This window comes from Urocitellus parryii, chromosome 9 (assembly GCF_045843805.1).
Source record: "Urocitellus parryii isolate mUroPar1 chromosome 9, mUroPar1.hap1, whole genome shotgun sequence".
In the NCBI taxonomy this organism is placed as follows: Eukaryota; Metazoa; Chordata; class Mammalia; order Rodentia; family Sciuridae; genus Urocitellus; species Urocitellus parryii.
The window spans coordinates 85,577,682-85,589,133 of NC_135539.1; the positions used below are offsets into that span (position 1 = coordinate 85,577,682).

Consider the following 11,452-nt stretch of genomic DNA (forward strand, 5'->3'; position numbering starts at 1 on the left):
CAAAAAAACAAAACAAAACAAAACAAAAAACCATGGAGGGGGAGCCAGACAGAAGAAATAATGTAGCCACAGGCTCAGGCATGAGAGTACCACAGTTATCTGTGAAGGACTGACCCGGACTCGGTGGGAGAGGTGGCAGCTGGTGGGGTGGAACAGTGGGGGACAGAGTGGCGCTGGGGATCGCTTCTCTCTGCCTGGTGAGTAGGGAACTGACCAAGTTCATGATCAATGAATTATTTGTGTGGTGCTGGGGATGGAACCCAGGGTCTCATGCATGCTGGGCAAGAGCTCTGCTACTGAGCCACACCCCAAGCCCGTAAGTTCCTTATTATTAAGCATAGGAGTGTTATGTAATTTCTGTAATGAGAAAGATAACTCTGAGAAGTAGTATTGAAAGTGGGAAGCAGATTTTTGAGGCAGAGAGACTGGTCCAGAGATAGCAACCAGAGTCTAGGGACTGAGGGGGAGGGTCAGTTATGTTCCAGACCAAGCAGCCTCTAGGTTCCACACTTGAGTGGCGCCTACTTAAGAGTGTCAATAACCAGCCTTTTCACCAAAATGGCACCAAAAGCTAAGAAGGTAGCTCCTGACCCTCCAAAGCCAGAACCAAAGCCAATGCTTTGAAGCCCAAGAAGACAGTGTTGAAAGGCATTCACATCCACAAAAGAAGATCCAAACATCCCTTACCCTCTGGCAGCCCAGATATCCTCAGATGAGCACCCCAGATAGGCCGGCTTGACCGCCATGCTGTCGCCAGGTCTGAGATGGGAGACGACTCCACGCTGTGTTCACTGCAGTCGTCAAGGCCAGCAAACACCAGATCACACAGGTTGCATAGAAGCTCTGTGAAGTAACATGGCCATGGGCCCTTCTCAGGCCTTAGGGACAGAAGAAGGCTCACGTTCCACTGGCTGCTGACTGTGATACTTTGGACATCACCAACAAAACTGAAATCATCTATACAGAGAGCAGCTGGCTAATTCTAAATGTACTTTCTTTAAAATATAAAAATAAGAGTGTCAATGGCACTGATGAGAAGAATGGGTGGGGAGTGGGTTCCAGGTGGCCTGACCACTGCTGACTGACCTTCCGGGTGCTCCTCTGAGCGGGTCAGATCTTGGAGATTCTCCTGACTGACCCAGAGCCCCTCTGAGTCCTGGGAACAGCCTCTGCTGCCACCTGCACCAGCTTTTTAGATCATAGTGATATTCACATGTCCCTTGTGGGTCACTAGAGCTGACAGCAAACACCAGGTACAGGGTGACTGGGGGACACACAGCTGGCTTGAGAGCCCTGACAGTGCGAGGATTGGCAGGTCTACCGATGAGGAGGCAGAAGGTAGGAAGCCAGGGACCTCCAGGGTTGGCTGTGGCACCAACTCAGACAGCGGCTCGGCCAGTGGATGCCTGGAGAAGAGCCTGGGGAGGGGGCTCCTTAGAACCTTGGGGTTTGGAAGTGCCTGTGAGACATGTAGGCACAGGTCTCCACCAGCCTGGGCCTCACTCAGGTGCCTTGGTGTTCTCCGGCTGGAGACACTGGCTCCTCTGATTTCCAGAGCTCCTGCTCGGCCGCCAAGTTACCTTTCTCTGTGCCTGGCATGGTCATTGCCATTGCGTGGTACCTGCTGTGATTATCTGGAGGAGCAGCTGAGAGAAGGAGCGGACCTCAGTGAGGACGTGGCCTCAGGTCTGTTTCACACGTAAATAACTTCATGAACTTTTATAAGGGCAGGTGACAATCCCGGTTTGACTCCTCTCGCCCCTGTCCCCTAGGACCTTGCTCATGCTAGGCAAGCACTCACCACAGGGTCTCCCCACCACTCCTCTGGTTGGTCTTAGGTCATGAATGCTGTCAGCATGCTCTGAATCATGTTTGTGTACAGTGCACCCAAATGAAGCGGCTGTGACTGTATTTTATTTATATTTACTTGGGCACTGACTTAATTTACATGTGGCTCTGTGACAACATGAAGATTTGTGTCAAGGCCAATCTGGATCCTTTAGGGTTTATGCTCAAAGCCAGCAAAGACTGTGAGTAGAGAAATCGAACATACATAATTAACCTTTCTGAATAGAAATGGCGGGGAGTACAGCAAAACTCTTCGTTTAAGAAACATATGCTTTCTTTCTCTGTGGCTTTTTAGTTCCGGAAAGGAGCATGCGAATAGTGAGAGGGTTGGTCCTCTGAAGTTTGAACCCACGGAAACCGTGGCAGAGTGGAGGGCTGTCAGTGAGTGGCAGTAGCCCGGAGCTCCGCCGGTGGGAAAAGAGAGAGTCTTGGCTTTGCCACTTACTAGTTTGGTGGCCTGGAGAAAGTCATACAACATTTCAGAACACCAGTTTTTCTTATCGGTTGCTCACTTTTTTTGAAGAAACAGGACTAGTTCATGGCTCAGCATGTCAATAGTAACAGTGCAGCTTGGTCAGTGTGGCAACCAGATTGGTTTTGAAGTGTTTGATACATTATTTAGTGACTCACACGATTTCCAAGGACTCTGCTCTAAAACAGAAAATGAGGCATATCAAGCATCTTGCCAAGAAAGATTCTTCAGGGAGGAAGAAAATGGAGTTCCAGTTGCCCAGGCTGTGCTTATTGACATGGAACCTAAGGTTATCAATCAAACTCTGACAAAGGCTTCCCAGTCTGGCCGATGGAAATATGGTCAGCATGCATGCTTCTGTCAAAAACAAGGTTCTGGAAACAACTGGGCATATGGTTACTCTGTACATGGACCTAGGCATGAAGAATCTATCATGAAACTAATCCAGAAGGAAGTGGAGACATGTGACTCCTTGAGTGGTTTTTTCATCATAATGAGTATAGCTGGGGGCACAGGATCTGTGCTGGGAGCCTTCATTACACAGGATTTACAAGATTAGTACTCAAACTCTTTAAGTTTGAGTATGAATGAATCAGATTATATGGCCCTATGGAACTGGTGAGGTTATTGTTCAGAACTACAACTCCGTTATGACTCTTTCTCACCTGTACCGATCTTCAGATGCCCTCCTTGTTCACAAGAACAATGCTGTCCATAAGATCTGTGGAAAGCTCATGAATATCAAGCAGATATCCTTTAGTGATATAAATCAAGTCCTTGCACATCAGCTGGGAAGTGTGTTTCAGCCTACTTATTCTGAAGAAGGCGCTTTTCACTACAGAAGAAACCCACTAGGAGACTTAATGGAGAATTTAGTTCCCCATACAGGCCACCAATTGCCGCAGTCTGGCTGGGCACAAATCACGAGCCACTCAAGCAGGAAGAAACTTTATTTCTGAACTCTACCAGCACATTCCCCGGGAACTCTCTCGAACGCCACCCACGCGGCTCCTCCAAGAACACACCACACACCAACTGGAACTCGCACCACCAGAACTTTACCAACCAAGGCGAACTCTTCAGGAATCCCCAAGAGCTCAACCGGAACTCAACGGGAACTCCGAGAGAACTCAAAAGTCATCATCTTAATGGCTCGCTGGCATCACCTCTCAACCACTACTTCTGGCAAAAATGCCATGCGTCATCCCGACTCGGCTGTGGCCCTCAACAATTACTCCAGCTTGAAGGAGAGTTTAAATGCACCAAGGAAGGGTCATTCGGGAGAGCAGAGGACAGGGCCAGCTTCTGGAAGCCTTCCTCCAGACGCTCTCCCTGCCCACGCCTGGGCAAGCAGCAGGTAGGCCTCCTCTGCAAGCCCAAGGCCACAACGTGCTCACTGTGTTTGGAAGCCCAGTCTCCACCTGAGGACTGCTTGTTACCCACAGGCCATTTTTTCCTTGCCTACTTCAGTGGCTCCATTTCTCTTCCTTTCCCATGTGCGATGTACTTTCCAGAATGCTGTTGTAACAAGGAACTTGTCGCATGGTGTGATGAGCTCAAGGCTGATCCTGCGCAGCCATGTACAATGTACAGCACCTGTTGTGCAATCACCCACCTCAGGTAACCTTGGCACACTGAGTATGCGTGCACCAGATACCCGTGCACACTTCACATCTGTTACAAGAATGGGCACATTGCACACAGAGTACTTACGTCCATACATGCATACACACCACCCAGACAGCAACGTGGGAGAGCCCCGTGCAGACGGAGCGTGGCACTGTGCTTTGTCTTGCTGCAGGAGCATCAACTGGACTTGGCTCATTATGGGTGCCTGGTGAAAGGCCTGTGGTCACCCCACAGCCAGGGCCACATTCCTCTGTGTGCAAGGGCTGCCCTAATCAGGTGAGCAGCCTTCCCCTTCCCCTTCTGTACTGTCACCCTGCATCTCAGGGAAAGCCACAGCCACCATCTCTCAAGGTCAGCAGTCAGACGTGGCTTTTTCTCCCACCTTTCAAGAAATCCCTTACTTGACTCCATGGCCCTTTCCCGACACTGCCCTGGTTCTGTCCTCTGTAAAGCAAGATCCTATCCGTTTCTTCCTTTTCCACAGTTTCTTTTAGTTAGTTTGCTTTTTCCAGATGGATCTATCATGCTCAGGCTAGTCTTGAACTCCTGGGCTCAACTGATCCTCAAGTCTCAGCCTCTGAGTAGCTGGGTGGACAGGCATGGGCCACCATACCCAACTTAAATTTTATTTTTAATTGACAAATAATGGTGTAAATTTATGGGTTGACGTAATATTTTGATACATGTGTACGTTGTGGAATGATCAGACCAGAGTAATTCATCACCTCAAATGTTTATCAGCCCTTTTGATGTGAACATTTAAAACCCTCTTTTTCGTTTTGAAAGAGATGATACATCATGATTCACTCTAGTTGCCCAGCTGCCTGACAGCTCACCAGGACTTATTCCTCCCGCATGGCTGAAACTGTGCCTGGTGACCACCAGTCTCTCCTCTCCCTGTCACCACCCTCCAGCCCCTGGTAACGGCCACTCCACTCTCTGTGTCTCCGAGTCCGATGTTCTTCAAGTCCTCACGCTATCTGTCCCATGGTGGCTCATTCACTTGACGTACAGCTCCTGTACATTCATCGTGTTGTTAGGCAGACCCCCCTGGTGTTCCATGTGTACAGACCTCTCCTTTGTGGACAGACTCCAGGGCTGGTTCCATGTCTTGGCTATTGTGACCAGTGCTGCAATGAATCTGCTGTGCGGTGTCTCTTCAATCTGCTGATTTCGTTCCCTTTGGGTGTGTACACCAGCAGCGGGATCACTGGGTCACATGGCCATTCTATCTTCAGTTTTGGGGGCACTGCCATGCTATCTTACACAGGGGATGCACTAATTTGTAACATTCCCAGGGAGAACTCCCCTTCTCTCCACACCCTTGCCAACACTGCCATCTTTTATCTTTCTGGGAACAGTCACCAGGATGAGGTGGTAAGTCCCATGATTTGGTTTGCAATCTCTGATGATTAGAGAGCAATGTGCACATTATTCCACAACGTAAACATGTATCAAAATAGTACCTGAGCCCATGAATCTGCACTTTCCTATCTCAGTTGGCCATGTGTATGTCTTCTTTTGAGAGATGCCCCTTTGAGTCCTCTGCCTATTTTCACTAGTTTTCTTTTCCTTGCTCTGAGTAGTTGGTATATCAGTCCTTTTCCCATGTGTGACTTGCAGGTGTTCTGTCCACTCCATGGGCTGTCTCTTCACTGTTGTTTTCTTTCCTGAGCAAACGCCTGTTGGGCTGACGCTGTCCTGATGTTCTGCTTCATCGCTGTGCTTTGGGGTATGTCCAAGAAATCACTGCCCAGACATCATGGGGCTTCTGCCACGTTTCCTCCCAGTCACTTTATGATTTCAGATCTTAGGGTTCAATACAGTTTGTGTTTATTCTTGAATAAGGGGTAAGATAAGTGACAATTTTCATCTTTCTGCATTTGGATATCCAATTTTCCTAAGGCCATTTACCAAAGAGACTGTTCTTTCCCCATTTTGTGTTCTGGCAACTTTGTCAAAAATCAGTTGATGCTAACGTATATGGTTTATTTCTGAACCCTCCATCCTATTCCATTGGTTGATGTGTCTGTTTTGTGCCTGTTCATGCTGTTTCGAGCTCTACATCTTCATAAACGTCTTCAAAACCTGCTGGTGTGACACCTCAGGCTTTGTGCTTTTTGCTCAGGATTGAGATGTCATGTGATTTTTAAGATTTCTATTTCTATTTTTGTGAAGAATGACATTGGGACTTTGATAGGGATTACACTGAATCTGTAGGTAACTTTGAATTGCACGGACATTTTAACAATATTAATTCTTCCAATCCATGAACATGGGGTGTTTTCCCACTTACTTGGGTCTCTTCAGTTTTCCTCAACATTGCTTTAGAGTTTTCAGTGTACACATCTTTCACATCCTTGGTTAAATCTACTCCTGAGTATTTTATTTTTTATGTTATGCCAATGGGGTTGTTTTCTTAATTTCTTTTTCAGATAGTTTGTTGTTAGCATATTGAAATGCTACTGATTTTTTGTGAGCTGATTTTGTCTTGCAACTTTACAAGATTTGTTTATATGTTCCAATAGTATTTGGGGGAGACTTTTTGGATGTTCTATATGTAAGATCATATCAGCAGACAATTTTGCTTCATCTTTTCCTACTTGGATACCTCTTATTTCTTTCCCTTTCCCAACTGCTCTGGCTAGGACTTCCTGTACTATGTTTAGCAGAAGTAGTAAGAGTGGGCACCCTTGTCTTTTTCCTGATCTGGGAAGGAAAACTAACTTTGCTCTGTTGAGCATGATGTCAGCCATGGGTGGATCACATGTGGCCTCTATTGTGCTGGGGAACAGTCTATCTACCTGATTCAACAAATCTGTTGAAGAATTTTATCATAAAAGGATAATAAATTTGGTCAAGTGCTGTTTCTGCATCAATGAGGATGATAGGTTTTGTTCTTCATTCTGTCAATAGGATGAATTGCATTTATTGGTTTGCATGTGTTGAACCAAATGTACGCCAGGGATAAATTTCACTTGATGATGGTGAACGTACTGTTCAATGTACTGTTAAATATGGTTTTCTAGTATTTTGGATTTTTTTTTCAGGATTTTTGTGTCAATATTCATCAGTGATCTTGGCCTATATTTTACATTTCTTGTCGTGCCTTTGTTTTGGCTTTAATACCAGGTAATTCTGATCTCATAAAATGAATTTGGAAGTATTCCATATGCTTCAGTTTTTTTGAAGAGTTTAAGAAGAATTGGTGTCAGTTTGTCTTTAGAATGTAAGCCATCTGGCCCTGTGCTTTTTAAAACTTTTTTCTTTGGCAGCACTGGGGATTGAACCCAGGGGAGCTTTACCACTGAGCCACATCCCCAGTCCTTGTTACTTTTTATTTTTTATTTTGAGACAGAGTCTTGTTAAATTGCCTAGGCTGACCTTGAACTTGCTGTCATCCTGCCTCAGCCTCCTGAGCAACGAGATTACGGTTGTGTATTACTATGCTCTGCATTCCTTGGCTTCTCTTTGATGGATACTTTTACTTACTTACTTAATCTCCTCAGTCATTTACTAGTCTGTTCAGACTTCAAATCTCTTCAACATTTGGTCTTGGTAGGTTATGTGTTTTTAGGAATTCTTCCACTTACTCCAGGTTGTCTAATCTGTTGGTGTATAGATGTTCGCAGGAGTTGGACATCCTCCTCTGTATTTCTGTTATCAGTTTTAATGTCTTCCTTTCATTTCTAAATTTGTTTGAGTCTTTTTTTCCCCTTAGTCCAGGGTTTGTCAATTTCATTAGCTTTAAATAAGGTCTTAGTTTTATTGATCATTTGTTATTTTTATAATCTCTACTTCACTTGTTTATGATCTTTATTCCCTCCCTTCTGCTAATCTTGGGGTTACTTTGTCCTTTTAAATTCCTTAATTAAAATTCCTTAACTTACTTCCTTGGGGTGTCCATTAGGTCCTTCACTTAAAACCGTTCTTTTTCAGGCACTTATTGCTATGAACTTTCCTCTTAGATCAGCTTTTGTTGCATAGGTTTTGGTTTCCATTTTTCTTTGCTTAAACATATTATTTAGTTTCTTTTCCTTTTATATTTGTCTTTGATCCAATCATTGTTCAGTAGCATATTGTTTAATTTCCACATATTTGTTAATTTTCAACAATTCCCCCTATTATTCATTTCTACCCCCAACCCATAAATATGTACATTTTTATGTTTTAATGTATCAGTTAAAAGAGATTTAATTTAAATTTTAAAGTTTTTAAAAATTGATTTTCTGAGACATAAGGTAACCTAGGTGGGCAGGGAGACTTCCTTTAGAATTTCCCTTTACACCTTCTTCAGGAAGCGTCTCCTCCACGGCAGCCATGTCCGCCGCTCTCACTGCTGACTGCACTCTGTGGTGCTTGTTTGCTTCTTCCTTCTTTCCGGTTGCAATTCATTCAGCACAGAAAACAATTTACTTTTCATTGGGGCTTTGCAATACAAATGCAAGGATATAAAATAAACAATCTAGAGCTCTACCTCTGCAGAAGGAGAATCTGTTGGAAGCCTGACGAAGTATGCTTTCCATGTTGCTAACCATTTCCATAGTCTTTCCTAGTTCACAGCCAGTGATTTTCTTAGAATACAATACTAACGACATTTACTCTAATATTGGCATTATTATCTTGCAAACCCCCTTTACATAAGATCATTGACTCATTCAGAAGTCAAGAGCTGAGAAATATTTTTGGAGGCCATTATCTACAAAGGTGCCTTCTGCGGCTTGCTGGGATGCTATGCGTACACTGCTGCTGCTGTAATGGAATCCTGAGGCTGCTGATTCATAATGAACAGAACTCTATTTGGCTATAGTTCTGGAGTATGGGAGGCCCAGGACAAGACGCTAGCATCTGGTGCTAGCCTTCTTGCTGCAGCGTCGCATGGTTGAAGGAGAAGAGCTAGAGCAGACAAGGGCAGAAACCCCCACTGTGGCCTCAGCTCTTTTAGAAGGGCTCTGATCCACCACGAGATCTCTGCCCTTGGCTTAGTTGGCTCTTCATGCTGCTTGGATGGCAACTAGGCTTCAACAAGGATTTTTCAGGGGACAAATGTCCAAATATTAGCACCATATGTTAGAACAATTTGACCAGGAGAGAAGAAACTGTGGTGCAAGCCACACAAGAATCTGAAGATCCGAAGGCTCCATGTGGGTCTGCCAGAAGAAGAGGAGGGCTGCTCAGAGTGCCATGAGGAAGCAAGATGCAGATTGGCACCCTCATGCATGGAGCTGCACCCTTCTCTTTTGCTCAGACCAAGTGGTCACAGTGACTGTAGCAGGTATCCGGGAGAGTCTAAAGGTGTCAGACTTGACTTTATCTGTGTTTTGATTCTATGGCCTGGAGAATATAATGCAGGCATTTATAAATGGATTAAAATATAGAGAAAGACTTTGTACTTGGTTATAAAGAAAAGGCAAAATAGGTTAAGAAACTCAAAATTTCGAAACAGTTCTAAGGAGTTAGTTTGGAAAGCTAGAATTTACCTCATTATGTAAATTCTTTAAGCTTTTAACATACGCGGTAGATAATATTATTTCCCCTTACAGGTGGGTAAACTGAGGACCAGGAGGGCATCTCACTTTTAAAGATCACTAGGTATTAAGGGAGTTTGAATTTGAACTCAGTTATTTTTCCAAAATTCCCCAGGCTCTTTAGACTGAAACATATTGCCTACAGAAATGTTGTCAATGTTTTTCTGCAACTATTTTAGTTAGCTTTTTCTCACTGTTCCCAAAAACCTGATAAGAAGCACTTAGAGGAGGAAAGCCTATTTGGTGGCTCACAGTTTCAGACGTTATGGTCCACAGTGGGTCAACTCCACTGCTCTGGCCTGAGGTGAGACAGAACATCTCAATGAAGGATGCAGTCGAGGAGAGGGCACAGCAGCCAGAAAGCAAAGAGCAGGAGAGAGCTGCCTAGGACTGGGGACAAGATAAAGCACCCAAGGGCATGCCCCCAGTGACCACCTCCTCCAGCCTCTCCTTACCTGTGTATAGTAGCACACAGTTGACAATTTGCAATACGAATCCATCAAATGGATCAATCCACTGGAAAGGTCACAGTGCTCATCACTGCCTAAACACCCCCAGAACCGTGATTCATCAGGAATCAGCTTTCACAACAAGCTCTGAGGGCCAGGCACAGTGGCGCACACCTGTAATCCTAGCAGCTCAGGAGGCAGAGGCAGGAGGATCATGAGTTCAAAGCCAGCCAGCAAGTTAGTGAGGCACCATCTCTAAATAAAATACAAAATAGGGCTGGAAATGTGACTCAGGGGTCGAGTGCCCCTAAATTCAATTCTCAATACCCCCAAAACAAAAAAACAAGCTCTGGGCTGGGGATGTAGCTCAAGCGGTAGTGCACTCGCCTGGCATGCGCGGGGCACTGGGTTTGATCCTCAGCACCACATAAAAATAAAATAAAGGTGTTGTATCCACCGAAAACTAAAAAAATAAAATATTAAAAAATTTTCTCTCTCTCTCTCTTTAAAAAAAAAAAAAAAAACAAGTTCTGAGGGGGACATTTTTAGATCCAAACAACAAAAGCATCCCATCTACTAAAGCATCTTTTGTTTTTAAGCCCTTTGTTTATTCATTCTTTTACACTATATTCTATCACAAACAAGCCATTAAATTATTATTTGTTTCAGATCAAAACAAATATATTTAACAAACTGTCTACACATTTATTATGGAATTGTAAAAGAAGGAACAACTAAAGAAAACAAAGATGTTCATGACGAGACCATTCAGTAGTTCTCACGGTGGACACCGCCATCCACACTTCAGGTTCTTCTAAGCACACTGAACACTGTCCGCAAACTACAGACGCTATTTTGTGTAAGCTTTTAAAGCTTACTGACCAACAAGTGTTAACTGGATGCCCGAATTGTGATATTACATCCCAACATACTGTGAGCCATTTCCCACCATTAAATATTGCCTATGGTGATACTACACGGCAAAGATCTAAAGCAATCTCCATCCTTCTGCCTCTAATGGAAGATGTGAGCTGATGTTTCTATATTAAGTGAGAAAAAAAACTCTTAAAAAGGCAAATATCACGATGTTCTCTGAGCTTTCTATTGAAGCACACCACCATCTCATGACATTTTGTGATTGATCTGTGTTGAGGTCAGTCCCAGGGGCTGGTATGTGGCATGGTGGCACTTATGGCCTGTGGCTAACTCTGGATGTTGCCTGTTTTTTTTTTTTTTTTTTTTTAATATTTTTAGCTGTACATGGACATGATATCTTTATTTTTTAATTTTTTTAATGTGGTGCTGAGAACCGAACCCAGTGCCTCACACGTGCTAGGCAAGTGCTCTACCACTGAGCCACAACTCCAGCCCCAAGGATGTTGCCTGTTTTTGCTGTCGAGTCAGTGGGAGCACAGCCACACTGCTCTGGTCACTTCTTGTTGATGCCTGTTTTTGTGCTTCAGCAGCAGAGTTGCTGGCCCCCAACAAGAAGCAACAGCCTGTCCCCAAAGCCCAGGATGTTTATC

The 11,452-nt window shown here is 44.4% G+C and overlaps 1 pseudogene; it reads left to right on the top strand.

Annotated features, from left to right (window-relative positions):
- The first annotated feature begins 2,281 nt into the window (after positions 1-2,281).
- On the top strand, positions 2,282-3,279 carry LOC113199367 (tubulin delta chain pseudogene; annotated as a pseudogene).
- The last annotated feature ends 8,173 nt before the right edge of the window (positions 3,280-11,452 follow it).